Source organism: Rhinopithecus roxellana, chromosome 6, assembly GCF_007565055.1.
Source record: "Rhinopithecus roxellana isolate Shanxi Qingling chromosome 6, ASM756505v1, whole genome shotgun sequence".
Taxonomy (NCBI): Eukaryota; Metazoa; Chordata; class Mammalia; order Primates; family Cercopithecidae; genus Rhinopithecus; species Rhinopithecus roxellana.
The window spans coordinates 23,626,497-23,644,188 of NC_044554.1; the positions used below are offsets into that span (position 1 = coordinate 23,626,497).

Consider the following 17,692-nt stretch of genomic DNA (forward strand, 5'->3'; position numbering starts at 1 on the left):
ACTTGTCAATATTTGTTAATTTGCTGTACTGACCACACTCAAGTTACACATGTTCATATGTATTCGAGATGGTGCAAAGTTGTATATAGTAGGTAATAATACTGACTTGAAGTAGCTTAGAATCTAGCAGAATTCAACGGATCAAAGAAAGTCAATGGCTTACTCAGGCTATGAGTTCAAAGTAGATAGGTAAATTTCAAACTGTACAAAATAATTATCTATTGGCAGTGATGTTATCTAGACTACTTACACACTCATAGTAAAATAATGTTGCTAGTAGCACAGTAGCAGAGTTTAAAGTTTGCTAAATTAATTGTGGGCTCAATAACAGCTTTCATATTTCCTATTGTGTTTACATTTTATTCTAAGACTGGAGAAAGTTCTTTTTAAAATTTGGGGTCGAATACATATATTTAAGAAAATATATAAAGGTCACTTTTAAAACTTGCATTTGGGCCAGGCATGGTGGCTTATACTTCTAATCCCAGCACTTTGAGAGGCCGAGGCAGGAGGATCACCTGAGGTCAGGAGTTTAAGACCATACTGGCCAACATGGCAAAACCCTGTCTCTACTAAAAATACAAAAATTAGCTAGGCATGGTGTCACGCACCTGTAATCCCGGCTACTAGGGAGGCTGAGGCAAGAGAATGCTTGAACCCAGCAGGCGGAGGTTGCAGTGAGCTGAGACCACGTCACTGCACTCCAGCCTGGGTGAAAGAGCAAGACTCCGTCAAATCAATCAATCAATCAATCAATCAATCAATCAATCAATCTATGTTGCATTTAGATAGTTTAATAGTGACCAAGAGGTATTAATATATTTTACTGAAGACCACATGCTTTAAATTATATTTTCTTCTAAAGGTAAGAGAACAATTGTATAGTGTTCAAATGACATTTATGTTCATCATTTCATATTATCCTTAGAATGATCCTTTGGAATAAGACGAGGACAATATTATCTCCACTTATAGATGATGAAATTCAGATTAAAAAGCTCAGCACTGTACAATAAAAGCCTACAGAAACTGAATGACTACAGGTTGGCTTGAATTTTTTATCTATTTGTCTCCAAGTCCTGTATTTTATTGTCTGAAACATCCACTATTATCTATGATAGTGAAATGTTTTTGACTTATAAAACGATTAACTATAAATCTTAATTACCACCTCTCAGAATCCATTTCTTAGTTAATATAGAGGTTTTCTTTCTTGAATTTGGTTTCACTTAGCTTTGTTTTTAATAATGGAAGGAAAAGCTGCAAATACAACTTATGTTTATAAATTTAAAAATAACCATCAGGAAGTGCAAACATTTCATTTACTGTGTTTAGTTTCTATCCTTAGATGAACTCCACAATGGTTTGGACTTACTTAATATACTTAAAAACATTTGCACCTCTTGTTCAGATCATTTTAATAAATATTGATTGACTGCGTATTCTTGGCAGGGGAATTGCAAAGGAAAGTGCAGTCCTTGTTTAGGAAGGTAATCATCTAAGCAAAATATATACGGAAAAAATAATTACAATACAGCCTGGTTAAGTGCAATGCAAACACTGGAAAATAGGAAACTATTAACTTTAAAGAGCCATATAAGGTCAGATTGAGGAACAAAACTGAAGCAACGTTTAGTAACTGGGAGCAGAATATTAACAGTCTGTTTATATGAGGATGGCATCATATTATCACAAACTGTAAGTTATCTTAATAGATAACTGTCTAATTAATAACAGAAAAATATTTGTATATCAAAAGAAATATTTTAGTTAACATTTTTAACTGGTTATAAATCATAAGCCATTCAGCAGCATCTTTTATAATTTTATAGACATACTTTGCAAATAATTTTTCTTGGGGCATATGTCAGGATGATTTCATATTGGGTGGTTGGCTTTGTTTCATTTTCACTGTCCTTGTTGGGCATCTTTCTTTCCTCAGGAGGATGTTGTCTCTTACACCCAGGTTATTTGTTAAAGTCTTTGGATCTATACTTAACTGATGACCTAGAAGAGCGATTCTCAAAAGTGTGAGTCCTGGACCAGCAGCAACAGCATCACCGGGAACTTGTTAGAAATGCACATTCTCAGGCCACTCCCTAGACCTGAATCAGAAACCCTGGGGTTGGAGCTCAGCAATTACCCTGCAGGTAATTCTGATGCATGCTCAAGTTTGAGAACCACTGGCCTAGAAGAAATGAACTACTGCAACTTATGAGGAGTCATGAGATCCAGCTCACTTTTGCTCAATACCTATCAAAAGCTTGTCCAAGAGTGATTATGGAGGATTGCATGCAGGATACACACTCCATTAAATCCTCTAAAATCTAACTTTGATTAATTAAGTACAGGGTTATTGCTGATGGCCTCATAACTATACCACCATTATAATGGATCCATATAAAATTGCTTAATGTCGGTAGCCTAAATTTAGGAACATTATAGTTTTAAAAATACTTAATTGGCTACTTTATTTAAGAATGTTTTAGGGATGTCATTCAATATCTTTTCCAGTGTTTACTACCTAAGATCCCACTGGGGTTAAAATATAACTCAGATTTCACTGTTAGGAATAGTTCTGTTTGTGAGCAACTTACTTCCTTTCATGTTACACAGTGAACCCTGTAATTTAATTATGATTTTCTCTTCATACGAGCTGTTAGAAGGCTTAGCATTAGATTTGTGGCTAACCTCTAGCAAAGATATAATACTTAATGATGTGACTGTTCTGATTCCAAAACTTTTTTCTCTTGTTTTTTTCTTTTAAAATAAAAACACATTTAACTTACCTTCTTACTTGTGCGATGTAATGGTCATTTTAAGTTTCTTTTTAACGACAAGTTGAAGGATTGCTTAATTAATTAACAAATAATATTAAAACCTATGTGTCTATAGAAGATGCTGAACTATACGAAATTTTGCAAGAAATAGAATTCAGAAGTATTAGTACAGTTTTGGGTTAATAAAATGGAATGGAGAATGTAATGTCAATAAAGATACTCTCATCAAAATGAGAATCTGAAACTTACAGTGGCTCAAGGATTTTCTGGTGGTCAGTGAGGCTAGTTAATGGCAGAACCAACATGAGAATTTAAGTCACCTAACCTAGATGTCTAAGTACTTATTCCATTGTTTCATGGGGCTTGAAGTCTTTAATGCAATTTAAAATTGTATATTTACTTTTAAAATATTACATATACATATATTAATATATACAACCCATTCCTTTTAGATTATGTATTCTTCATTTATATTTTATATGTTATCTACATTTAAAAATCTACAGAGAAAAAGTAGGTTTTTCTTTTAAGAAATATCATTATCCACAGCATTAAGCATTCAGATTCAAAGAACCTTAGGGATACAGAGATTTGAGGGATTAGATGAATAAGTTGAGGCCTCTACGACTACTTGCCTAAAGTAATACAGCTCTTTAGTGGTAGAATCAGGACTGGAACATAAGCCTCTTTACTCCTTGTAGTAGAGGTTTTGCTACCATAGAGAAAGACAAACAAACAAGAATTTTTTCACATAAAAAGTAATTGTGATGTGTAAAAGTCCAATTAATGCAGAGATATTTTAAGCCAGAATAAAGATGGGGAGTTGTTGAAACTAATTTAATTGTGCCTATCTGTTCTTGAAGTAGGGTCTGTTCTTTTATCACATTTATCAATCTTTTTATCCATTCTATTCTATAAATGCATATCACAACTCACTACAGGAGGTGACTGAGTGAGCTTTACAGTGATAAATTTTTCTTGTTAGGAGAAATTACATCCACTAACTTGAGCTACTTCAGCATGAAATTGAAAAAGAATCATTTTGTCTTAATTTACATTCTTGATTCAATGAGAAAAATGTGAATTAACCCAACAGAACTACAGATGCTTGCCTCAGAGACTAAAGGTAAACTAAATTAGTATCATTAGAAGTTCATCAATTTAAACATCCTCCAATTTATTAGAATAGATTTTAAGCAAGGTTATTAAGATTAGTTATGCCGAACCTATATATGTTTCCAAATGTTCATTTTTTACTTTGGTTCAACTTTATTGTTTTTGATACATCTTTATCAATACTCCTGTGTGGTTTTCATTTCTCACCTAAGCTGTGCACATCATTTCTTAATCAAAATCACTGGGATAGTGCTGCGGTTCACTAGCCTTAGGAGCTGCTATTTGCTTTGAATAAATTACATGAAAACATGTTGATTGATAGATGTTGCATGTCAGAAAAGAAGATAACTGTATCTTCTTCAGCTTACTAAAAGGTCATGCACACAGAGTGATAGGAACAGCCACAGACAACTTTGAGATAAAGTGTATCATGAAAAGGTGTGCAATCCTGAAGCTGTGAAACATGGACTTGAAAAGCATTTTCTTTTCAAATAGAAAGAAAGTATATCCAGTTACATTTAAGTGTTAAAGTAAAAATAAAATATATTTTATCTTAACTATATTTCCCAATATTTTAGTAATACACAGTCTCTGCTTTTCTCATGTGATTAAAACAGTGAAATTCATAATTATTTTTAAATTGATCTTTTAACTTAAAATCTTGTAAGGATATGGAAAAATTTGAGAAAATACCTTAATTTTATAATACACATTTATATAACAGTCTTAGGGAAATGAAATAAATCTACATGTAGATAAATATTTCATATTAATAAACTGGAAACAAGATTTGGTAGGCTTTCCTTTTTAACTTGAATCTCCAACATATCTAATTGTGTCTAGAAATAATCTGTGAATTGAGGCTTATGTTTTGTTTTTTGTTTCATTTTTCAGGCGATCGGTATGTTTCTAAAGTGTGGGATTTTAAACTGCATTTACCTAAATGTTTATATTAAAACAAAACCAAAAGCACTTAAAATAAACTTCTGCATGTAAATATTGTAATTTTTTTTTTGGTCATTCAGCATACTTAAGGCATATCTGTGCTAATGTTAAGCCTAATATTAAAAAGAAAATTCTGTTCTTTTATTAATATTCCGTATCTTTGCATTCATTAACCTAGCTAAGTTTAGTTAAAAAAGAAATCCGACAGTGTTTTGGAAGTATAGTTTTAAAAGTAGGATGGAATGTTTTTAGTTTCAGAAAAAACACTAGCCATGTTCTTATCTATCCCAAATTACTTTGTTCTCCAACAGAGCTGCCAAACTGTCAAACTGTCCAGCTTCAGTATATAACAAAGATTCTGTTGTATTGTAAAGATATTCATAACAATTTTTATGGAAGGCTGAAAGTGTATAAGTTCACAGTTGTAGCGATAACATGGCACTCTTCACTGTTTGGCTTGTTTATATTGGCACAGATCCCCAAAGCGGAGACTGACAGAGTCATGCAGAAATCTGGTATTTGAGTTGAAATTTACACACTTTAAGTGATGAACTAAACAGGCTGGTGTTTTCTTTTTCTTACTCAAAAAGTGCAAGGTTACACAATACAGACGGTTTTCATCTTTTCCCATAAATGCACAGATTCCTGGGATATAAATGACTGAATTCATCACCAATTCATCAGGGACGCTGAGCTATGCAGTTCTGTTTACAGTGGCAGAAAGTTAATATAAATTTTCATCAGAAGGGGAAGTTTACACATATGATTCTATTTGTCCTTCATTATTAGCACCTGAGTCTAGGCTAGAACGCATAATTGTCTACAGGCACAGGCCAAATAGATGCAAGGGAAAGGCAAATAAGCACACCAAAAATAATTTTATGGTTGTCTGTTACAATTCTCTCACTGGGATTCTTAATCTAGAAAATCAATAAACAACAGGAGTGAAACTCTTTTCCTCTGCTCAGGCATGGCACAGCTGAAAGTAGCACACAGAAAAACCATTGTGCTTCTTTTTGTTTTAGTTTATTCTTTCTGTGAAGTTTATTGGATCCCCCTTTTCCTCAAGCAAAATATATCCTGAGTCAGTCTGCTATTTTTTATACATTTTTCAATCATTTTTTTGGTTCAAGTGACAGCAAATTTGACCTGGCAAAATAGTACCTTCATTTAATTTTTGAAAATAAGTTAATTTAGGAGTATCTATTTATCATAAAGATTTAAAAAAAATTTTATTGTATTACCATCTGAACATTTGTGGAAACTCAGACATTACAGTAGACCAGTGCTTTCTAAGGATGACAATGGCTAACCCACACTAATGACAAAGCCAAGATCAATGATCCTGATTTTAGGGTAATGGACATCTATTCCCTAATATATCTTGATATATTAAAAGATATATATTAAAAGTAGCCTATTTGTGGATATCATGCTCTGTCAACATCAAGGATACATTTATTATATCTAATTTTATATTTCATGCTTGTTTTAATATAATTTATTTTGTTGGAATTATTATTTAATATAGTTATTTAATATAATTTATTTTGTTGGAATTGTGTCTTTTAAGTTAAAATAAGCTAAATTAACCCATCTTTTACCCACTGTTGAAAGTTGTTTACTTTTTCCCCCAATCTGGACCTCAGTATCAACTTTCACTTTATTTTGTTCTTCTGGTTGACTTTGTTGATAAATAGCCTATGCTCTTTTTTGTCCCCATTTGTTCCTTAATAAAATATTGCTACTTCTGTGTTTAGTAGCCTAATTTTAATGTAGTTAAAATTATATTAAAATTTAATATAAATAAATTTTACTTTTATTGATTTGTAGATAAAAAATAATGTTCATTAAATAAAAGACCATATATTTCTAACAAGCGTAAAGAAAAATGTAGACTCAATACAACTTATGGAGGTTCAAATGCCAAATGTGACTAGGTAGTACATAAAAATAAAATATTGGAAAAAGATTTTGAAAGCGATTGCACAGTTTTTGCAAATATATGTTTTGATAATTTTTCACACAGGTTAATTTCAAAGCAACAGAGTTAATTTTTACTATAATCTATAAAATCAATTCAATTTCTTTGTTTTTCTAATTTGCTTATCAAAATCTTACAGTCTGTATTCTACATTAAATGTTACATTGATAATTTTAAGCAATTATTCAGAATCTTTCATTACATTTTTCTCTCCATTTGCCCTACTTACAATGAAAATTTATACATTTCTTTCACTTAAATTTCTCAAGAGAATGTTGAGCCATGATGATAGTATCTGCCTTTCACCTATACTTATGCAGATTATACTCCCAGCAACATTTGTATAGTAAGTACAATTCCATAATTTTTCTGATGTACTACATTTAACTGATGTTATTTCTGTTCTTTGATATCAACATTATAAATAGTTCCAGTATATTTTACTAATTTTTAAGTAAAATTTACTAAAGTTACGTAAAGTGTTTATAATACATTTCATCTTTTATATTTACGGTCTCCCTATTAAAATATTTGAGAAGAGGCTGTATCAATATTCACCCAAAAGAGAAAAAGAGTCATACAGAGAATGTTGTGTCAACATGATAAGCATCTGGATGAAAACTAAACAAATTATGCAAATGGACAGATGTTTTCTGTATAAAATATGTGGATAGATTTTTCAGGTTTCATCCAGATGTTTGGAATCGTGTGGATGTAATCATGACCTCTTTGTGACCCTTTCTTTCGCTATCACATGCAGATTAAATGACTCAGTTAAAAGCATTGGTATTAGATTTTAAAAATGCTCAGGATCTCATTTAGCCTTGACTTTAGTGTTTTTTTCACTAGAATAACCTGAACTACTAAGTCTCCAGACACAATTAGTTTGACTGCTTTTAATTTAAAAATTACTAAATATTAGTTGGTTACTTATCAACTCAAATCATGCATTTAGATTTTCATATATGCATATCTTCAAACATAGTTCTGACTTCTCATTTCTCCATTTTCCTTTGTTGTCTCTGTTTCCTTTTTTGGAATAAAACCTCACTAATTTATCTAATAAATTTCAGATTAATTAAACAAGTTAGTCATTAAATCAAGATTATAGGGGGAAGGATTTAAGGAATCAAATTGTTTTCAAACACTTGAACTAATGTAGGAGCACTCATTCTCATATAAATAGTGTGCTAATTACAAATTATTCTTTTCTGTTAATTAAAACAGGTCAGCAGGATTTCTACTTGGCAACACTTAGCTTAAGTGTTCAAGTTGCTATATGTACTTGAAATTAATGAAACTGAATTACCTTTAAAATGTCAGGCTTTTCATTATTTTCTGTGATTATTTGCACTCATTCCTTTTAATTATTTTAATGCAGAGAGATTTAATTTTATATGCATATTTATCTATCAATTTTATAAATTATTTTAGCAGTATTTAGAGATTAAATAATAGGTGAAGTTAGGATAATCACTCTCCCCCCCCCCAAAAAAAAAATCAACACAAAAATTTTTGTGCTGTCTAATTGATTTCAGAATGAAACTAGAAAGCCCTTACTAACCTGTTACAACTTCTTTTGGGGGGGTCTTCATTTCTACCATTTTTAAAACCACGTCATAGATGGCAGGTAGATATTCCCTTATGTGATCTATAGGTTTTTTGTGTATTCAGAAGGATTCTACAGTTAAACCTCTCTTTAATGGATAAAAATGCTGTTTTTAAAAGTCATGTATTTTATGCATAAGGGGAGGGGAGTTGGAAGAATAGTAGTAGACCTGATGTATATTTCCATGCTGGTTCCAAACTCCAGCAATCTCATTCTACTTACTTTTTTGTAGCATACTGTTTCTTGAACATGTGTTTATATATACTGTTTGCTGTTTTTAGCTCTTTGAAACACCTTAAAATGAACAACCTTTTTATCTTTTCTACTTCCATCCCCACATTCAAAACAACAAAAAAAGGCATTAATAATAACAGTCAGATCAGTACCTACAAAAGTATGTAGCACTTGGCAGATGCTTAATAAATACTTGCTTAGTGAATGAACAAATATTTTGACAGGAAAACAATAATGATTATTTTTTATTCATACTAAGGAGACATGAACAATGACATTGAGCAATTTACCAACTAATCAAGATCAGTTACTTATACATTGCTATGTGAACTTTGGCAAGATTACACTATTCTGGCCTAAGTTTTCTGCCTTTTTGGTTTGTCTTATTTCTACTTTGTCTTTATGTTAGTGTAATTCTTGCAACTCCAAAATGTCTTCATATTTTTTTCATAAAACTGAGGTCTTAATCATGGTACTCTTATATCAATTATATAAGTATAATTTCATTGAAACTAAGACAGAAATCATATATTAGTACTACCAAAATGTTAATACAGGAAAATTTAATCATGTATTATCAAATTTTATTAATCACTTTTATGTCACCTCTTTGAATAGTTATTTGAGATTTATTTTCCATATATATATATAAAAAATCAAAGTATGTTTTCCCATTTTTTTATTTTTATAATTGCATGGAGTCAGAATGCTTGAAGATGTTTTAATGTCAGCATCAATGGTTACACCAAATATTTCACATTTATTGCAACCTAATTTAAATTTATATAATATTGTTTCAAATATTGTACAAATTCAAAATTCTCAGGGCTCCAGAACTGGCCTGATTTCATTGATTAAGTGCTCAGTGGTTGGCACTCACTAGAACTTCCTCAATGAATGATGGAACATTGAATGTAAGAGAAGCTTTCAGGAGATATATAAGCTATAAGCTATATTTATTGTGGGCTAATGTATGTCTGCTTGTTGTAGGAGTATGTATCTTTGTAGAATGTTGAATTATTTTTCATTATCAGGCCTTTAAAATAAAAAGAGCTGTTACTCAATGATAAAATAGAAAATGTTTTCTAATGCTATGTTTAACAATCTTTAATAACCACTCATCTCTGAAAATAAATACTGTTGATGTTTAAAACCCAAAGAAACATTATCAGTTGGTTTCTTGGAAGTAATACATTCTTGTGAAATTAAATTCTTACCCCTACCCCCAAATAAATGAAAAACAAACTTTTGTATCAATAACTAATAAGCTGTGTATCTAATTAGACAAAATGGAAAATCTATCTATCCTACCTGATTTCTTTCTTGTCAGGAGTCTAAAATTATCTATTAATTTCCTTAAAGCTATCTTAGCAAGCAGAAGTGAAGCTATTCGAAATAATGTTGCATTGACAGCTACTTATTTATTCATAATTGTGATGATGTGTTTTCCGGGATGCAATTTCACCATTGTGTACATAGAGTGATGTTACTTGTTTTATTTGACCAAAAGTTGAAATTGAACTGGATCTTGGATCTGTAAATATATTCCTCATCTCAGGGATAATGAGATGTTAAAAACTGAGAAATAAAAAAATTAGGAAATTAATTTTTTCACAAAAAATTGAAAAGTCTGGAAGTCATTGCTTGCTGACATTGACTCAATGGCTGAAGGATGTTACACCTGAAGTTTTGGTAATAATATGTCCTTTATAGTCACAAGATAGTGGGGACTATGTCCCAATACCTGCAGAAATAAGGGGAAGGCCACAGGACTAAAGAATGCCTATATTAGGAAAATAACTCCCCTGTTAGAAATTAGTTTTCACCAGTACACATTATCTTCTCTAATAAAGTCATGTTTGTTAGTAAGGAGGAAGGAGGCAATATATATTGAGTATTCCCCTAGAAGACTCTGCCACAGAGATGGATATAAGTTCATTTCACCTAAGAACAAAGGGTAATATTTATCATTCATCCAATGAGACATTAAGTGCTTGGTGTATGTCAGAAACTGTCCTAGGTGATAGAAATACAAAAGTGAATAGATAGGACGTATTTCTCACCCTGAAAGCACACATACTTTTTTAAAAACATATTTTATTAAATAATTAAAGTATTAATTTAAATGTGATAGTGGATTGGCTAGGAAATAACAAGCATAACTTTTTCTGCTTGGGAAAAAGTCAGGGGACTATAGTGAAAGTGAAACTCAAGCTTAGTCCTGAAAGATGAGTAGGTTTGAGAAATATACAAAAGGAGAGGAAGAGTGGGAAGGAAAAAAGCTTTCCGTGGCAGAGGGATCATCCAGTTCAAAAGTGTAGAGTCATTCATTCATTTAGCAATTGTTTGTTAGCAGCTAGTTGTGAGGTAGAGTGAGCCAGTAACTGGGGACACATGAATGAATAAAACTGAAATGAACTTTACCTTCTAGAGCTTGTGGTCTAGTCCTACAAAAGTATGTAGTCTTAGTGCTTTGGCCCAGCTGGAGCACAGGAAGCCTATACAGAAGGAAAGCCCTTATAGAACTCAATAAATCTCCTTTGGGATACAAATTAAGGAGAAAAGGAGCAGGGCACCTAAAGGGTGGAGCTGTAAGACCCCATCCTCACTTTTGACCTGTTAATTGTTTTAGAAAGGTGAGCCATTAAATAGATTTTTAGCAGAGAATAATATAATCAAGTTTGAATTTTATAAGGTTAGAGTAACAGCCGTAAAAAGGATTGATCTGGGCCAAACTTTAAGAATTAAAATTGGGAATTCACTTAGTAGATTGCTCTGATAGACCAACAAAAGATAAGACCTGAGACTGAGGCCGTAGTTACAGTAATGTAGAGTAATGAGTATAGCAAATACTAAGGAAGCAGTATTAACAAGACATGGGGAAGGTTTGGATGGAGGGGTGGCCAGGATAAATCAAGCATATATCTAAAAGTTTTTAGACTTCTCTTATGAGGAACATTATTAAAAAGATCTTAAAGAGGTAAAGGAGCAAGCTTTGTGTATTTGAGAGATTCTAGATAGAGGGAACAGTATGTGCAATGGCGTTAAGATGGAAGTGTGCTTTCTCTGTTTGAGGTTTAGCAAGGATACCAGTGTGTCTGGAGCAGAGTGAGCAAAGGATATAACAGTATGAAAGTTAGAGTCTTCAGGATAGCAGTTGGACAGTTTACGTACAGATTGTATTCTAAACAAGACAGGAAGTCCATGGAGGCCTTAGAAAAGGGAATCAACATGATGTGGCTTAAGGGTTTTTTGGGTGTTTTTGTTGTTGTTGTTGTTGTTGTTGTTTTGTTTTGTTTTGTTTTTTGAGACGGAGTTTCGCTCTTGTTGCCCAGGCTGGAGTGCAGTATTTTTTTTTTTTTTAATACTTTAAGTTCTAGGGTACATGTGCATAACGTGCAGGTTTGTTACATATGTATGCTTGTGCCATGTTGGTGTGCTGCATCCATCAACTCGTCAGCACCCATCAACTCGTCATTTACATCAGGTATAACTCTCAATGCCATCCCTCCCCTCTCCCCCCTCCCCATGATAGGCCCCAGTGTGTGATGTTCCCCTTCCTGAGTCCAAGGGATCTCATTGTTTAGTTCCCACCTATGAGTGAGAACATGCGGTGTTTGGTTTTCTGTTCTTGCGATAGTTTGCTGAGAATGATAGTTTCCAGCTGCATCCATGTCCCTACAAAGGACACAAACTCATCCTTTTTTATGGCTGCACAGTATTCCATGGTGTATATGTGCCACATTTTCTTAATCCAGTCTGTCACTGATGGACATTTGGGTTGATTCCAAGTCTTTGCTATTGTGAATAGTGCCGCAATAAACATACGTGTGCATGTGTCTTTATAGCAGCATGATTTATAATCCTTTGGGTATATACCCAGTAATGGGATGGCTGGGTCATATGGTACTTCTAGTTCTAGATCCTTGAGGAATCGCCATACTGTTTTCCATAATGGTTGAACTAGTTTACAATCCCACCAACAGTGTAAAAGTGTTCCTATTTCTCCACATCCTCTCCAGCACCTGTTGTTTCCTGACTTTTTAATGATTGCCTTTCTAACTGGTGTGAGATGGTATCTCATTGTGGTTTTGATTTGCATTTCTCTGATGGCCAGTGATGATGAGCATTTTTTCATGTGTCTGTTGGCTATATGAATGTCTTCTTTTGAGAAATGTCTGTTCATATCCTTTGCCCACTTTTTGATGGGGTTGTTTGTTTTTTTCTTGTAAATTTGTTTGAGTTCTTTGTAGGTTCTGGATATTAGCCCTTTGTCAGATGAGTAGATTGCAGAAATTTTCTCCCATTCTGTAGGTTGCCTGTTCACTCTGATGGTAGTTTCTTTTGCTGTGCAGAAGCTCTTTAGTCTAATTAGATCCCATTTGTCAATTTTTCTTTTGTTGCCATTGCTTTTGGTGTTTTAGACATGAAGTCCTTGCCCATGCCTATGTCCTGAGTGGTATTACCTAGGTTTTCTTCTAGGGTTTTTGTGGTATTAGGTCTAACATTTAAGTCTCTAATCCATCTTGAATTAATTTTCATATAAGGAGTAAGGAAAGGATCCAGTTTCAGCTTTCTACTTATGGCTAGCCAGTTTTCCCAGCACCATTTATTTTGGCTGCTCTATGCAAAATATTTTGAAGGCAGTGGAAAGGGGAAAATGGAAAAAAAAGAAGGGTATTATGAAAGTCCAGGGAAGAAATGGTAGGAGCTTGAACTAGGCTGTGTGCAGTGGAAGTGGTATAAAGTTTTATAAATTCTGGGTGCATTTCAAAGATTTTGTTAATTTTTGATAGGTCGATGTGAATTTGTCAGAGATAAAGAGGAATCAAGGATGATCGCAACATTTGGAGTTAGTTCAAATTAGTGAATTGAAAAAGAGCAGAAAGGTACTTGTTTGTTTTGTTTTGTTTTCTTTGGTGGGGGGGCTTGTTAATAAGGAGTTCAGTTGATAAATTATTAAATTTCATAATTTTATTTGAGAAACAAATGGCATGATCAAGGCAAATGGACAAATTCAGGGAGTTTATGGGAGACATGGGAACTGTAGATAAAAATCTATGAGTTGGCAGCATATAGATGATATACAAGATCATGAGTCTGAGTAAGACCACCTAGTGAATTAATGAAGAGTTTAGAGGAAAAGGGAAGGGAAGAATAGGGGTAAAGAGAAGGGAAAGCCGGGCGCGGTGGCTCAAGCCTGTAATCCCAGCACTTTGGGAGGCCGAGACGGGCGGATCACGAGGTCAGGAGATCAAGACCATCCTGGCTAACATGGTGAAACCCCGTCTCTACTAAAAATACAAAAAACTAGCTGGGCGACCTGGCGGGCGCCTGTAGTCCCAGCTACTCTGGAGGCTGAGGCAGGAGAATGGCGTGAACCCGGGAGGCGGAGCTTGCAGTGAGCTGAGATCTGGCCACTGCACTCCAGCCTGGGCGACAGAGCAAGACTCCGTCTCAAAGAAAAAAAAAAAAAAAAAAAAAAGAGATGGGAAAAAAGGTGCTCACAAACACTTTAAGACTGGGAGAGGTAGAAAACATGGTCAGAAAGCTGAGAAGTAGCAGCCAGTGCACAGAGTGATAAGAAGGAAAGGTAGATGAGAACTGGGAAAAGACTGACATTAAATGATGAGCAGAGGAAGAGAAGCTCACAATACATTTTTGTCCAAACTACTTTCATGGCTTATTAGAAGTGAGATTCATGTTACTATATCCTATTTTGAACTTTCACATTTAAAGTAAGTGTACAGAAGAGACGTCCTGAATGAGGCGGATCAAAATTTTCATCTCAGTGTAATTGAGCTGTCCTGATTGCTGGTACAGACAGAAGGTTTTCATTTTCCATGACAGATATGCTATTCTCTCTTCATAGTTAAATTTTTGAAGGCCAATATTTATTCCATTCAATTATCTCTTTATGGCCAGGCATTTATTTGGTGTTTAAGGCATGTTAGAACAAAGCAGAGGAAATGGGTTGGAAAAGGATGGCAACTAAAAATAGGATAAGAAGAAGAATACAAGAGTGGATGTAATTCATACTTAACTTGTGCGTCTACGAAAGGGCTCATTTTGCATATTTGTAACTTACAAGGTTGATTTTATAATTTCAAACTTTTCCTTAAGTTAAGATTTCCCACAGACAAATGTAATCTTTTGAACCAAATGGATATAAAGATAGAATAAAGGGCACTTTAAAAAGTATGTCTTTTACCACAATGAGTTACCATTTCATGCCAGTTAGAATGGCGATCATTAAAAAGTCAGGAAACAACAGATGCTGGAGAGCATGTGGAGAAATAGGAATGCTTTTACACTGTTGGTGGGAGTATAAATTAGTTGAACCATTGTGGAAGAGAGTGTGGCGATTCCTCAAAGATCTAGAAACAGAAATACCATCTGACCCAGCAATCCTATTACTAGATATATACCCAAAGGATTATAAACATTCTGCTATGAAGACACATGCATACATATGTTTATTACAGCACTAGTCACAATAGCAAAGACTTGAAACCAACTCAAATGCCCATCAATGATAAACTCAATAAACAATATATGGCACATACACACCCTGGAATACTATGCAGCCGTAAAAAAGGATGAGTTCATGTCCTTTGCAGGGACATGGATGAAGCTGAAAACCATCATTCTCAGCAAACTAACACAAGAACAGAAAATCAAACACTGCATGTTCTCACTCATAAGTGGGAATTGAACAATGAGAACACATGGAAATGGGGAGGGGAACATCACACACCAGGGCCTGTCAGGGGATGGAGGGCAAGGGGAGGGATGGCATTAGGAGAAATATTTAATGTAGATGACGGGTTGATGGGTGCAGCAAACCACCATGGCACATGTATACCTATGTAACAAGTCTGCACGTTCTGTACATGTATCCCAGAACTTAAAATATAATTTTTTTTTTTTAAGTACCTACTGACATTTCTCAACATCTCTTAATACAAACTGGTTGTGTGCTGGTGCAGTGAAAACAGATAGGAATCAAAGAAAGACTCTTGCAACAGAAAGCTTTTGTATCAGTGAGTGTGAGGGTTGGGGGAAGGAATAATTTCAGTGGAGAGCCAAAGACTAGCCAGATTTTTAGAGAATTTATCAGACAACTTGCCTTAGGACATGTTTTGGAATGTAGGAGAGGAGAAGTTAAATTTCAGGGGAGAGATGATGGCTAGACAGTTACACTACAAAATAGAAATTTGTTCTTATTATTGGTACATTAAATGTATAATTCATTGATAACTTTAATGAAGGATATTCTACTGTTGTATTTCCAACCAACTTTTGCCTTCATTATTTATCTCTTGAAAGCCAACATATTCTTTTCTGTAAATTTGAGGTTATGTTTAATTGCTAAAATTGTATTCTGCATAATCATTTACTTTGTCCATGTTTTAATGTTTTATAATTATTATTGTAATTAATTTTCAGTAATATGGCTTAAAATACTAGTTTCTATCCAAAAATTATTTTAAAACACCAAATAAATGAATAGAATGAATTGCAATTTAAATAATAAGACTATATATCATTATTATTAATTTATCAGCTGAAAGTTATTATATTATTATAACTTAAGGGTTTGATTTTTGTTTTGGTATAATTTGGATTTTTTTGTTAATATAATTAGTTATTAGCTTTATATTTGTGAAAAGTCATGTTCTAGTGCCTCGCAACAGCCTTTTCCAATTTATGTTATTGCAAGACCTTCTCAAAGTGAACAGAAAAGCAGAGCTTTTAATAATACAGAAGCATGTTTATAAATATTTTCATTAAGTTTCACTTACAGGCAGTCCCTTACTTCTTAATAGGCATTATTACATACAATCATTTCTATGTCCATTGTTCAGAAATTTTTGTTATAGAAACAGTGTTGTATATGATCCCATACCAATTCTCAAAAGCTTATGTATAACCATAACATAGCTTAAGTAATACTAACAGAGTAATGTCTGGACCCTTTGTGTCTGAGTCCAGATCTCGGAGGTCTAGAACAGAATGGGATGGAAAGGGCTGCATGTAACAGTTCTCATGGAAGCACATGGAGCAGTTTCTCACAGCATGAATGAGCAAAGGTTTGCTCAGTAATTTCTGATGGGGTACTGTAGGGAGGATAGAGTGAATAAGGAGTATTGTCTTTAAGAAGGGATGTCATCTTTTGGGAACTGAATGGAGAATAGGATAATCTCAATTTTTTAAGTCATAATTTTGTTTTTATGTATGCACTTTAAAAATTAGTAGTCTAGTGAAGAAAATGAAAGAAAATATTGGGATTCTTGGGGTCAAATTAATACTATTTTAAAAACTAGGCTGGGTGCGGTGACTCACACCTGTAATCCTGGCACTTTGGAAGGCCAAGGCTGGTGGATCATGAGGTCAAGAGATCAAGATCATCCTGGCCACTGTTTCTACTAAAAATAAAAAAATTAGCTGGGTGTGGTGGCACGCGCCTGTAGTCCCAGCTACTCGGGGGGCTGAGGCAGGAGAATCACTTGTACGCGGGAGGCGGAGACTGCAGTGAGCTGAGATCACTTGCCACTGCACTCCAGCCTAGCGACAGAGCAAGACTCCATCTCAAAACAAAACAAGCAACAACAACAAAAAACCCACTATTACCTTGGTAAATTACTCAACCTCTCTAGGACTACTTTCATAATACAGTGTGAGGAGATTTAATGAAATATTCTCCAGAGTGCTTTTTTAGCTGTAAAATGTTATATTCTGCCATTGTAGTTTCAGTAATGAATACAATGTAGTGGAAATAGACTTAAAAAATGGTCAGGGGACATCTTCTTACTTTCCATGCTTTGTGTAATGAATTGGGATGTTGTTATGATTAATAACAGTAGTAATAAATATGACTATAATTAGTAAGGTATCAAAATTTACCTAGTAAAGAAGTAGTTATCAGTTTTGGCTTATAATTAGAATCACTTAGAGAGCTTTTAAAAAAAATAGATATTCTTAGACCCCACCTCAAACCTAATTAAATCAGAATCTTTAGGA

The 17,692-nt window shown here is 33.7% G+C and overlaps 1 protein-coding gene across 1 annotated transcript in view; it reads left to right on the top strand.

Moving 5' to 3' along the window:
• Positions 1 to 2,085: 2,085 nt before the first annotated feature.
• FOXP2 (forkhead box P2) overlaps positions 2,086 to 17,692 on the top strand; it is a 201,975-nt gene continuing 186,368 nt past the window's right edge. The window contains exon 1 of the mRNA XM_030933309.1: positions 2,086 to 2,150. The gene's annotated coding sequence lies outside the window, so the exon portion shown is untranslated. The remainder of the gene's footprint in view (positions 2,151 to 17,692) is intronic.